Source organism: Elephas maximus, chromosome 18 (assembly GCF_024166365.1).
Source record: "Elephas maximus indicus isolate mEleMax1 chromosome 18, mEleMax1 primary haplotype, whole genome shotgun sequence".
NCBI classification, from domain to species: Eukaryota; Metazoa; Chordata; class Mammalia; order Proboscidea; family Elephantidae; genus Elephas; species Elephas maximus.
This window is the reverse complement of record NC_064836.1, coordinates 31309811-31323279: the sequence shown is the minus strand read 5'-3', so window position 1 is coordinate 31323279 and position 13469 is coordinate 31309811. Positions and strand designations below refer to the sequence as shown.

The window sequence follows — 13469 nt, the reverse complement described above, 5'->3', positions numbered from 1 at the left end:
CAATATAAACCAAGGACAACTCCAGAGAGAAACAGGTTCTATTCCTGTGTAGAATTTCTGACTTGATCTTGCTCTGCTTTCTTACAAAGGTAAGGAAGTCTAATAAACAAAGAAACCTCAAGTATCCTCATTTTCAATCCTCTGAAAATCTGGGAGCTCAGCTGAGCCACCTGTTCTCCTTTAGCTTCTTCTTTCTGCTCTCCTGGCCACACCATCTCCTCCCATGCTACTTCTTCCCTCCAGGGACAAAGAGGACTCACGAACAGAAAGCTTTCCATGTTCTATGTCACTTTCCAGAAGCTGGAGAAATAAATGCAGAGTAAATGTAGAATTGGGTACCTGGGTGGTGCAAACGGTTAACGCGTTCAGCTGCTAACCAAAAGATTGGAGGTTTGAGTCCATAGAGAAGAAAGGCCTGGTGTTCTACTTCCAAAAAAATCAACCATGGAAAACCCAATGGAGCACAGTGCTGCGTTTACCTACATGGTTCCCATGAGTTAGAGTCAGTCAACTTAACAGTAACTGGTTGGTATTGCTAAACATAGAAGTGTCTTCCTTATGCCATTTATCATCCCTTTAGTGTCCAGTAAAGATTTTGGAAATGAGGCACAGCATGGTGACATCCTGTAATCAGAACCCCACCAAAGAGGCAAGTTCTAACACACACATGATTTCCAGGAGGCCTTCTACAGTGTGCTCTTTTCTTAGTAACCGGCTACTTTCCCTAGGCCAGTATTGGGTATCAGCTAGATAACACAAAGCCTCGTGTCTTATTTGACCCACTGCTGAGGCTTCCTACTTCTGAGTGGAAAAGCTTCCAAATCTTGTTAATAGATATAGCCACCTTCATTCAGCTGCCCAATCAATAAATGAACAAGCACAAAGTAGTTAATATTTATATAACCTTATCATGTTTTATTTTATTTAAGAGCATCTGCTATGTCTAACTTCTCTGCTCATTCAATCAACACATATTTATTTAAAAAAAAAAAAGCTACCATTGAGTCGATTTTGACACACAGTGACTCTATAGGACAGAGTAGAACTGCCCCATAGGGTTTCCAAGAAGTGACTGGTGGATTTGAACAGCCAACCTTAAGTGCCTACAATATCTCAGGGACTAGTTCAATTCCACTCATATATTCAGCATGCCATTAACCTGATTTTTAACTTAAAAGCCCTTTTTATTCTCTCTCCCAGCTTCAGCTGTCGTAGTCTGTCAAAATGATTATTCTTCTCTCATGCATTTATGGTGAAAGGAGTCATTACTAGTCATCACGAGGCTGTCCGTATGGTACCAGTGGGCAGTGACTTGCAGCCTTTGTTCAGCCCTAAGATGCTACATCTTACATGATGGATGTGAATACCACTAAATCCATCTTCAATATTCCCAAACAACAGCATTTGTAATCTCTATTACATCTACCTGCACAGTAGCATGACGGGAGGGCACAGCATGCTATAAGCCAGAAGTGCCCCTAACAATAAATTATGGTGATAAAAACATAAAACAGACTTCCTTTTCTCTCTTTGCCATGTTATACTCTATGTTCTTGGCAAGACAAGCCTGATCAGGGATGGTCAAAATAATTAAACCAAATCAAACCAAACCCACTGCTGTTGAGTCGATTCCGACTCATAGTGACCCTACAGAACAGAGTAGAACTACCCCAAAGGGTTTACTAGGCTATAATCTTTACTCGAAGCACTTACTGATGAAGATCAAAGACCACAGCCTTCAGTATGGTTTACACCTCAACCTCATGATAAATGGAGAAAAGATTGAGATTGTCGAGGATTTCATTTTACTTGGATCCACAACCAACACTCAGGAGCAGCAGTCAAGAAATCAAAAGAAGCATTGCATTGGGCAAATCTGCTGCAAAAGACCTCTTTACAGTGTTAAAAAGCAAAGGTGTTACCTTGAAGACTACAGTGATCCTGACCCAAGCCATGGTGTTTTCAATTGCCTCATATGCATGCCAAAGCTGGACAATGAATAAGAAAGACCAAAGAAGAATTGATGCCTTTGAATTGAGGTGCTGGTGAAGAATAGCGAATATGCCATGGACTGCCAAAAGAGCAAACAAATCCGTCTTGGAAGAAGTACAACCAGCATGCTTCATAGAAGCAAGGATGGTGAGACTATCTTGCATACTTTGGACATTCTGGAGGAATCAGTCCCTGGAGAAGGACATCATGCTTGGTAAAGTAGAGGGTCAATGGAAAGAAGGAAGACCCTCAACAAGATGGATTGACAAAGTGGCTGCAACAATGGGCTCAAGCATAGCAACATTTGTGAAGATGGCACAGGACTGGGCAGTGTTTTGTTCTGTTGTGCACAGGGTCACTGTGAGTCAGAATGAACTCGAAGGCTCAACAGCATCTAACAACAACAAGAGTTTTTACAGAAGCAGGTCGCCACATCTGTCTCCCACAGAGCAGCTGGTATGTTCCAACCACCACACTTTCAGTTAGCAGCCAAATGCTTAACCACTGTGCCACCAGGGCTCCCTTTGCACAGTGATTAGTCCTATAATATGATTTCACAGGACTATGAGGGTCTCCTGAGGACTTCTGGCTAAATGTTAACATTTTAATTTAAGGAAATGGTTTCCAGGATCTGAGGAAGAAATCAAGCATTTATTTTTTGTTTGTTTTTATTTACTTGTTCTCAAATGATCTATTGTGAATTCTGTTCTGTATTCAGAACTAAGACACCACTGATTCAAGTCTTTGTCCTGCATATAAAAATCAATCCAAGTTCCTCTGGTTTGCAACCCATTCTGAGTCAGAGGAGATAACTTCAATTACTACAAGACCCAGATAGATCATGAGCATTAAGTGAGGTGGTCCAGTCCACCTGTGATTTGTTTCATGACTGGTGTTTTATATTCCAATCATCACCACAGATGCATTGTATTTTCCTACTGAACATGGGTGAACCTCCATCAAGTGCGTAAGGAAGTTTGTTTTCTCCAACTTCCTTAAAACCCAAAGGCTCTGGATTCATCTCTCATCCTCCACTTGTGATAAAGACATGAATTAGCACAGCAAAATAATTGTGCAGGCTTGACGACTAACGGCAACTGAAATTTGGCCTCGGAGCTGGGAGGAAATGAGAGGCACTGAGAATTGAGAGAAATTATAGGAGACATGCCCCACATGAACAGAAAAGCTCACATTGGGTTCTAGCTAATTCCTCCCATGGGAATAAGAAAGCCCAGCATCACCAGAATATCAGAATTTTAAAAGGAAGTCATAATTCCGTATTTTATGTGAATTCTTTTGATTTTTAAATACAGGCAACTAGTTTAACAAAAAAAAACCATGGGACCTACACTTGTAAGATAAATCAACTTACGTGTGTTGGATTGGATAGAAGACCCGAGAATTGGTGATCTATTATGTAAACTGGTATCATTCACTACCATATTAACATGACTGGGGAATTAGAAATTTACAGGGAAGAGAAGGACATGATCCGATGCCTGTGTGGGCAGCCAGAAGGTGGGGGGTCACTGAAGACCAATTTCACTGACTTCATTATTTTGCTTAACACTGTTCCTCTCTCCAGCCAGCAAAAATCACTCTTAGTTGTGATAGAATGGTTGTTTTCAAATCGTTCTTTGGAAACTAGAGATTTCAGAAAGGAATGATCTTGACAGTCCTAACACATGAGCTAGGACTTTACTGCCCCAGCCAGAAGCCCGTAGAAAACAAATTCAAAATTGAGACCATCAGCTACGCTTTGTAGAAGTAGCTATTTGATGTGGATGCAATTAGTTCATCACGCCTTTGACTCGCAAAAATCTTCTCTAGTATTTTTTTTTCTAGTTTCAACATACTTTTACATTGAGGAAAAGTCGATATATTCAACATGTGAGGACAGTGCTACTCTGAAACACATGGGGTCACCTTGAGTCGGAATGAACTAGACAGCAACTGTTTTTTTTTTTTTTAGGTAGTATATATTTATTGTACTGTTATTAGCTAGAGTTGCAATTCAGGGCCCTAGGCAATGACATTATGCTTCCTGAGTCTCTACTCCATTTATTTGACCTTCGGTGCATATAGGGTCGCTATGAGTCGGAATCGACTCGACGGCACTGGGTTTGGTTTTGGGTTTGGTTTGCATATTGTATCAGTGCATTTGTCTATAATTGTCAGGAAACATATCATTATATTCAAAGAATATGATAAATCCATCAGGCGTTTTCTGACTTTTTTGTTTGTTTGTTTTGGTTTAAAGAGGAGCAAAGACAAGCAAGAAAGCAACAAATACAGTGATTTAATCAGTAAAAGTTAGACTGGAGAAAGACATTTACGTGAAAGAACTCCTGAAGGAAGACCTTGGCACTGCGCATAGGTCCCTACTGCTTTGGAAAGAATGCCTGTCCCAAGCACGTGGTCAGACGTTTTGGACAGGTGGCTTAGGCAGATGCAGAGGCAGAGGCAGAGGCAGGGGCAGGGGCAGGGGCAGGGGCAGGGGCAGGGGCAGGGGCAGGGGCAGGGGCAGGGGCAGGGGCAGGGGCAGGGGCAGGGGCAGAAGCAGGTCTAACTGCATAAAGCTTACGTGTCCTGGTCCCTCTTGCCTGACCTCTTCCAAAGCTCCACTGGCACTCCACCAAGGAGGCTGGGAGAAACGGCTTCTCTCGTTGCACCACTGGAGCATGGCAGTCACTTCTTTGCTCCCATGGGGCTGTAGGTGGATCCAGAGGGCTGTCTACCCTGCCTCTACAGGCATCTTTCTCTCAGCAACAACCTGACAAATCTTGACCTCAAGAGGAACGATTGGAAAAATACACTGCTGTGCTGCCTGCTAAGGGGCACTACAGCCCCGAACCACAACAATTTGCAGCTGATACATGTACACACGCTGACCTTCAGGGCCAGCAGACCGGGGTGGAGAGGCGAACCAGGGACACCTGGCTGAGCTGAACACTATCCCAGGCTTGAAGTGCTGACTGAGGAGAAGCTGCAGCAGATGTTACAGCTGTGGCATCAAAAGTAACAAATGAGGATGCAGAAAGAAACGTTTATGTCACCAAAAAGAATTTAAGTCATTTTGACATACTTTAAAGGAAAAAACCAAACCCATTGCCATCAAGTCAATTTCAACCCATAATGACCCTATAGGATGGACTAGAACTAGCTAATAGGCTTTCCAAGGCTATGATTTTTAACAAAGCAGACTGCCATATCTTTCTCCCACAGAGCAGCTGGTGGATTTAAACAGCTGACTTTTTGGTTTGCAGCTGAGCACTTAAAAATTGCACCACCAGAGGTCCTTTTGAAAAACAGAATTGCATTTCCATCATTCCTACTGAAAATTATGCTGACAAGTCATCATCACATGCAGAGACAATCAAAGATCCTGCAGCCAAAAAATGTAGTGAAAATGTTATAGAGGCCACTGTTGCTATTGATGACAATCATAGTGATGCTATCAGATGACTCTATTGGTTTTTGTAATACTGTTTTTTGCCAACTTTGGAAATTTGTATTTGTTAAGGTGAAGTATATTCTAAATTTAATATTCATGCTTATATCTATTATTAAAGTCATAATAGAAGTTTTTTTTTTTTCAAAAGTAGACTGCTCAAAATTATAAATTTCAAGACCCACAAAGCCTATGTCCAACTCTGGCAAGAAAGCTGGGACAGAACCCTGTCCCACATGGAAGGAGAAAATCACAGAAGCTGCCATGACTCTGAAGATGCTCAGAAGGCATTCAAAATTTTAAGGTGGGTGTTTGGAGATGGTGTGGAAGAGCAGACTCCAGGATGTTTTATAAACATAAATGTATCATAGAAAAGCCATGAATTAAGTTAATTTTGAAAAAAAAAAAAAACTGATTTGATGAAATTAAGATTGGAGTTCCCATTGGTAGTCCAGCGGAGTAGAAGAAAATCCTGACAGTCCTGTCCCTCACTCTGCCCACTGTCATTTATTTCCTCACTACCTCTCCACAGCATCTGTCACTTTGCTTTCCTTCATGTGTCCGTATTGGCCTCTTCTTGTTTCTGGTTTGATTTCATTTTTTTAAACACTATGAATTGTAAGTACTTGTTCAGATTTATGCCTGTTGCTAGGCATATCTCTCAATCCCATTGACTTACTTTTATATAACCCTCTAGACTGGATGCAGTAAGCGCTTATAACAGTAATAGGTAGGAAATGATTTTGGAGAATGAGAATCAATGGTGTTATGTCAGCACAGTCTTTAGAAGATTGCTCATTAAGACCCAAGTTCTGTCACTTGACCATCGACACAAAAAGAAAGATGATCGTACTTCAATCCCCACCCTTAGAGGAAAGCATCCCCAGGCAAAACAGGAGCAGATTTATAATCTTGACAGAGTATGAGGGACTTTCCTGGCTGTGATGAAAAAGGCATCAGTGACATACAGCCATAGCATTTCTAACATAAAAGTCATCCGTTGACTTAGAGCTATGGCAATAAAGTGCGTTCCCCCATAAATATAAGATGAGGGGAATTAGTTAACTCCATTTACAATGAAATTTATTGAGTTACGAGTATGCAAATGGAGGAGTCCACATACAGGAACTGAGGATTCTGTGTCACATTCATTGCTGAGGGTATAAAAATGCCTCAGATCAGAAAGAAATCGGAAATTGGGATCTTCTCACTGTAACAGCTGAACTCACATCTCCTGATACCATGTCTTACAACCACTGCTTTGGAAACTTCTCCCACTCTCTGGGTGGCTGTGTCTGCTACCCAGTCTCCTCCTGTGGCTCTTCCTCCCCCAGCCGCGTGGTCTACAGCACTGGTCTCTGCTCTCCCAGTACCTGCCAGCTGGGCTTCTCTCTCTACAGAGATTGTGAGCCCAGCAGCTGCCAGCCCTCCTGTGCGGTGCCAGCTGTTCTGCTACCGGCCAAGGACCTCCATGCTCTGCAGTCCCTGCCAGTCCACTTACACTGGGTCTCTGGGCTTTCGGTCTAAAAGCAGCTGCTCCCTGGGCTATCGATCCAGAAGGCGCTCCTCACTGAGTTGTGGATCCAGTGGCTTCTGACTCCCGAATTATGGTGTCTGTGGGTTCCCTTCCCTAAGCTATCGATCCAGAAGTTGCTATTCACAGGGTTGTGGATCCAGTGGCTTCAGACCTCTGAGTTATGGGGTCCATGGCTTCCCTTTCCTGGGCTAGGGACCTGGATTCTGCCTCCCAACCTAGCTGGCTTCTGGGACCCACCAGTCTTCTTGTTATTGACCAGCCTGTGGATCTGGCTTCGACTAATCATCTTATTTTCACTCTTGTTGACAGATGCCATGAATGCTTCCACTTACAACGTTTGTTGTTTTCATCATCTCTGGAAAGGACTAACCTCTTATTCTCTCATTATCAATTTCGCACCAGGTCTCTGGTCCCAAACATTGGCTGACAGACTTGTATCTGAAAGACTCTATAATTAGTTTACCAACTCAAAATAAATTCTAAAGCCTGCATTGGGGATGGAATTCATATCATTGGACTTTCTTCCAAAGTTGTATAAAGTATCAAATCATTTTAATCTAATAAACTTATTGATTCTAATATCTAGCTATCTTTATTGTTGTTGGTTATAAACTAAGTCTTTGGTTATGTTGGATTAAGGGGAGTTGAGGAAAAGATCAATATGCATATATGGAAATGGTTTGGAATCCTAATAAGTTGGGAATCTTAACTAATACCTCTTGGATTTAATTATTTTTCTCTCTCAAATTATAGTCAGTTATTTGGATATATAGACTTTTATAAATTAAAATCTCAGAATCATGAATTAGAATGGTTTTCTCAAAAGATGTGGGTTCTGCTTAGAAGGCCAGCATAGCAGGGGCGGGGGTTTTGGGGCCATGGTTTCAGGGGATATCTAAGCCAATTGGCATAATGAAATCTATTAAGAAAACATTCTGCATTCCACTCTGGAGAGTGGTGTCTGGGGTCTTAAATGCTAGCAAGTGACCATCTAAGATGCATCAATTTTTCTCAACCCATCTGGACCAAAGGAGAATGAAGAACACGAAGGACACAGGGTAATTATGAGCCCAAGAGACAGAAAGGGCCACATAAACCAGAGGCTACATCCGCCTGAGAGCAGAAGAACTAGATGGTGCCAGGCTACAGCCGATGACTGCCCTGACAGGCAACACAACAGAGAACTCCTGAGGGAGCAAGAGAACAGTGGGATGCAGACATCGAATTCTCATAAAAAGACCAGACTTAATGGTCTGACTGAGACTAGAAGGACCCCAGAAGTCATGGTCCCCAGGCCTTCTGTTAGCCCAAGACAGGAACCATTCCCAAAGCCAACTCTTCAGACAGGGATTGGACTGGACTATGGGATAGAAAATGATACTGGTGAAGAGTGAGTTTCTTGGATCAAGTAGGCACCTGAGACTACGGGTGCAGCTTCTGTCTAGAGAAGAGATGAGAGGGCAGAGGGGGTCAGAAGCTGGCTGAATGGACACAGAAATAGACAGTGGAGGGAAGGAGTGTGCTGTCTCATTAGAGGGAGAGCAACTAGGAGTATATAGCAAGGTGTATATAAGTTTTTGTATGAGAGACTGACTTGGTTTGTGAACTTTCACTTAAAGCACAATAAAAATTAAAAAATATATAAAAACTAAACCCAGTGCCGTCAAGTCGATTCCAACTCAAAGCAACCCTATAGGACAGAGTAGAACTGCCTCATAGAGTTTTTATACACACACACACACAAATTTGGGTTCTTTTGTCTATGTTGACAGGTAGAAGGCAGCAGGGTAGTGACAGATATATTAGGAATGCAGAGAAAAAAATAATACCTAGATTTAGATAGTGTTATACGTGAAAGTAAATTTGAATAGAAGTCAAATAATAAGTGATTAAGTATGAACTTTAAGGTACTTTGAGGTCTTCCAATATTTTTTGGTAAATGTGGTCACATGCCTGTATTTCAATGATGAGTGTTCAATATGATCCACTTAACTACACATGGGAAATGAGAAATGCAATGAAGCATAGGGAAAGGATCTAAGATCATAAGATTGAGATTCCACCTTGGTGTTTACCCAAGTTTCAAAGTAAATAATATTGCAAAAATAAGCTTTTAATATCACCACAAATAACAATTTAATGTGTATCTCAACTTAAAATTGGGGATATGCTGTGTTATTAACCTTGGTTTTCACAAGGCAAAAATTTCTGGGAACCGTGAAGTGCTAAGATACATAGCTTCTTGATGAGGAGTCTAAAATTGAGAAGAAAAATAATTAAGGCAACACTCAATAAATATTCCCATCCATTATTTATTTGAATTGTCCACCAGCCATTAGAAAAATGTGCCCATTGCATACTTAAGTCCTGATAATTCTGAGAAAATGGAAACTCAGAGAGGATTAGGAACTGCCAAAGGCCCAGTCTTATAGAAAACAAGTTCAATGTTAACTTAAAATATGAGGGCTTTGTTGAATTGCAAAGATACCCGGAATATTAAAAGAGAGGAAAAGGGAAGTCCGAGAACATGAAATGGAATAAGCACAATGGACTGAAAATACCTTGTGTATTCAAAGAGTGATTGGACATTTAGATAAGTTACAATGTAAAGAGATTTTATATGGTGTGGTAATGACAAATATGACTAAAAATATTTGATTAGCAATCACTCCATCATTAAATGTTAAATCACAAAGATTCTTGTGATCACCTTCTCCAATTCAAACTGCTAATACAGCCTTGTGACTGGACACTCTAATGTTTTTCTCTTATTCTCAGCACTACTGTATACTTTATTTAAAAAAATTCTTCCGTTAAATTATTTGATATGTATTTTTTTTTCTTGTTTATACCTAATGATTGTGAGCATATCACAGGCATATTTATTGATCTTTATCATAATCCCTCTTCTATAAGAACCTAAATTCATATCTAAGAGAGATTAAGATAAAGATCAACGTGCTCACCAATTAAGTGATCAGCAATAATGTACTAAATTATTTGGAACTTCAGTTTTGTTGAAAACATCTGGAAAAACTAGGCCAAAAATAAATCCAGAAATTGCCAAAGCCAAAATCTAAGAGAAGTAAAAAAAAAAAAAAAAAAGTCTTAGCGCGTATGGCTGCTTTTGGAGTAGGAGTGTTTTTAAGTCCAGAAGTGAAGGCTGAGAGGCTGAGAAATCTGAGAGAAAAAACAAAAAACAGACTTTAGGAATATTCAATAATTCGGGCCAAAATTGTTTAAAACTCTGAAAACAACACTTTAGGAGTAGCATGAAAAAGACATATTTACCTCTCCACAGAAGTTAAATTCAGCTACAAATCATTTCAATGCTTGCTTTGGATTAAGGTAATATGGGGATACTAGATCTCTGACACTACTCTGTCAAGATAAAAAGTCAAATCCTCTTTCCAGGATGCTAACATCACACTGAGGCCTAATTATAGACACTAGACAGATGATATATAGATAGACGATAGATGAGATAGATAGATTCAGATGCAGATAGTCTAGTACCCAAGAAAAATTTAGCAGACATTAAGAAGTTAAGAAATGAACAAATCCAAAAGGTTTGTCATGTAATAGAAACAGACTTACATGAGGTCCGAAAAATAGAAGTATTAGACATAGAATTTAAAATAACTGTAGTTAATATGGAGCCCTGGTGGCACAGTGGTTAAGAGTTTGGCTACTAACCAAAAAAAAAAAAGGTCAGTGGTTCAAATACCCCAGCCACTCCTTGTAAACCCTACTCTGACCTATCAGGTGGCTATGAGTCAGAACCAATGGCAAAGGATTTTTTTTTTTAAATAATTTAATGTGCCTAGGAAATAAAAACAATAGATTGAAAATTCTGATAGAATACTAAAATATATTAAGAAAAAAATGTTTAAATTGAAAAATGTAACAAATTCAATAAAGAACTGAATGAACGGATTAAAAAGAAATTAGACACAGCTGAAGAGGCACGGTGATCCTTCAAAAGAAAAATATTCAAGCTATAAAATTAACATACAAAAATCATCTACATTTGCATACGCTAACATAGAACACGCAGAAACCAAAATTCAAAACACAACACCATTTACAATGATTCCCAAGAAAACGCAATATTTAGGGACAGTGTTTAAAAAAAACATGGACAGAAATTCTATGCTGACAATTACAAAATACTGGTGAAAAATATCAAAAATAATGTGAATAAATGGACAGGTTTGCCGTTTTCTTTGATTGTAAAGATGTCAGTTCTCCCCAGATATAAAAAGTTAATATATTTGCTATCAAAATCCCAGCAAAATTTTTGTAGATACTGACAACTTTATATGTAAAGAGAAAGGTCCTAGAATATCAAAATATCTTGCCTAATAAGAGTAAAGTGGGAGGAATCACTTTACTCGATGTTAAGGCTTGCTATGGGAGCACTGGAAACCCTATGGGGCAGTTCTACTCTGTCCTGTAGGGTCGCTAGGAGCCGGAATCGACACGATGGCGATGGGTTTTTTTTGTTTTGTTTTGTTTATATAGCGACAGTAATCAAGACAGTTTGGCCTTCACAGAGTTAGATCAATGGAACAGGAGGGGGAGGCCAGAAATAGATGCAAATCAAAGTTCACAGAAAGAGGATGAGATGACAAGGTACAGACTGGGAGAAAGTATCTGCAGACCATATATCTAACAAAGGTCTAGTATCCAGAATATATAAAGAACTCTCAAAATTCAACAGTAAAAAAAGAAAGAAAATAATATTCCAATTAGAAAACGGCCAAAAGACACGGGCAGTTCACTGAAGAAGTTTACAAATGGCAAATACACAAATGAAAAGAAATTCAACACCATTAGCAATTCCAAACAAAACCCATCGCTGTCCAGCCCATTCGGATTCAGACTCAAAGCGACCCTATAAGACAGAGTAGAACTGCCCCACAGGGTTTCCAAGGACCACCTGGCGGATTCGAACACTGCTGACCTTTTGGCTACCAGCCTTAGTTCTTAACCATTTATGCCACCAGGATTTCCTCATTAGCAATTAGAGGAATGCAAATTAAAACTACAGTGAGCTATCACCACACCATTTATCACAATGGCCAAAATAAAATATAGTGACAATACAAAATGCTAGTGAAGATGTGGGGAAACTGGGTGACCCATACACTGCTGTTAGGCATATAAAATGGTACAGTCACAAAAAACAGCATGGCTAAGTTTCTAATAAAGCTAAACCTTCAATTACCATAAAAAAAAATATGACCCAGCAATTCCACTCTTTGGTGTTTCTCCCAGAGAAATAAAAGTTTATGTACACACAAAAACCGTATGTGAAAGTTCCCAGTAGCTTTATCTGCAATAGGCAAAAAATGGAATTGCCATAGCTGCCTTTCAGCAGGTGAGCAGGTAAACAAACTCTTGTACACACAGGCCATATTACTCAGCAATAAAAGGGGGTGGACTATTGATAAGTACAACTTGGATTAATCTCCACGGAATTCTGCTGGGTGTAAAAAGTCAAGTCCAAAAGTACAAATTGAGGGATCCATGTGGTGTTGGACCTCCTCAGTTTTCTTACCGTAGTGGGGGATACGTGAACCTACACAGGTAATAAAAATGTATACAATTAAACACACATGCACAATAAGTACACATTACCCATTGCCATTGATCTCACCTAATAGCAAGCCTGGAAAACCTGGTGGCACAGTGGTGAAGTGCTACGGCTGCTAACCAAAAGGTCGCAGTTGAAGTCCACCAGGCACTCCTTGGAAACTCTATGGGGCAGTTCTACTCTGTCCTATAGGGTTGCTATGAGTTGGAATCGATTCAGTGGCAGTGGGTTTGGGTTTTTTTTTTAAATAGTAATCCTGTAGGACACAGTAGATTTGTCCCATAGGGTTTTACAGAAGTAGGCTGACACGTCTTTCTCCCACAGAGCAGCTGGTGGGTTCAAACTGCTGACCTTTCGGTTAGCAGCCAAGTGCTTAACCACTGTACTACCAGGGCTCCTTAAGTACACATTAAATTGGGGAAATGTGCTAAGACGAATGGATTGCATTAATGTGTATATACCGGTTATGTTATTATGCTATAGTTTTGCAATATGCTACCATTGAGGGAAGCTGGGAAAAGTACAAAAGGAATTTCTTACAACTGAATGTGAATTTCCAGCTATCTCAATAAAATTTTTCAAATAAAAAAAAAAAATACAGACCAAGAGAGAAAAAGCGATTGTAGCACAATGCTAAAAACTGATGAATCTATGTGAAGGGTGGTGGGGACTCATTGTTGTTCTGAAGAACTTTATAAAGGTAGTTTTTTTTTTTTTTTTTGTAAAGTATAAAGGAATTTGGGATATAGTTAAAGCCTTTCTTAGAGAAAAAATAATAACCTTAAATGTAAATATTAAATATATATATGCAAATTAATTTTCTAAGCATCCATCTAAAAAGTTAACAACAGTAAATTAAATCCAAAGAAAATATATTGATGGATAATAAT

The 13469-nt window shown here is 39.7% G+C and overlaps 1 pseudogene; it reads left to right on the top strand.

The window, feature by feature from the left end:
* The first annotated feature begins 6670 nt into the window (after nt 1-6670).
* On the top strand, nt 6671-7262 carry LOC126061754 (keratin-associated protein 13-1-like; annotated as a pseudogene).
* The last annotated feature ends 6207 nt before the right edge of the window (nt 7263-13469 follow it).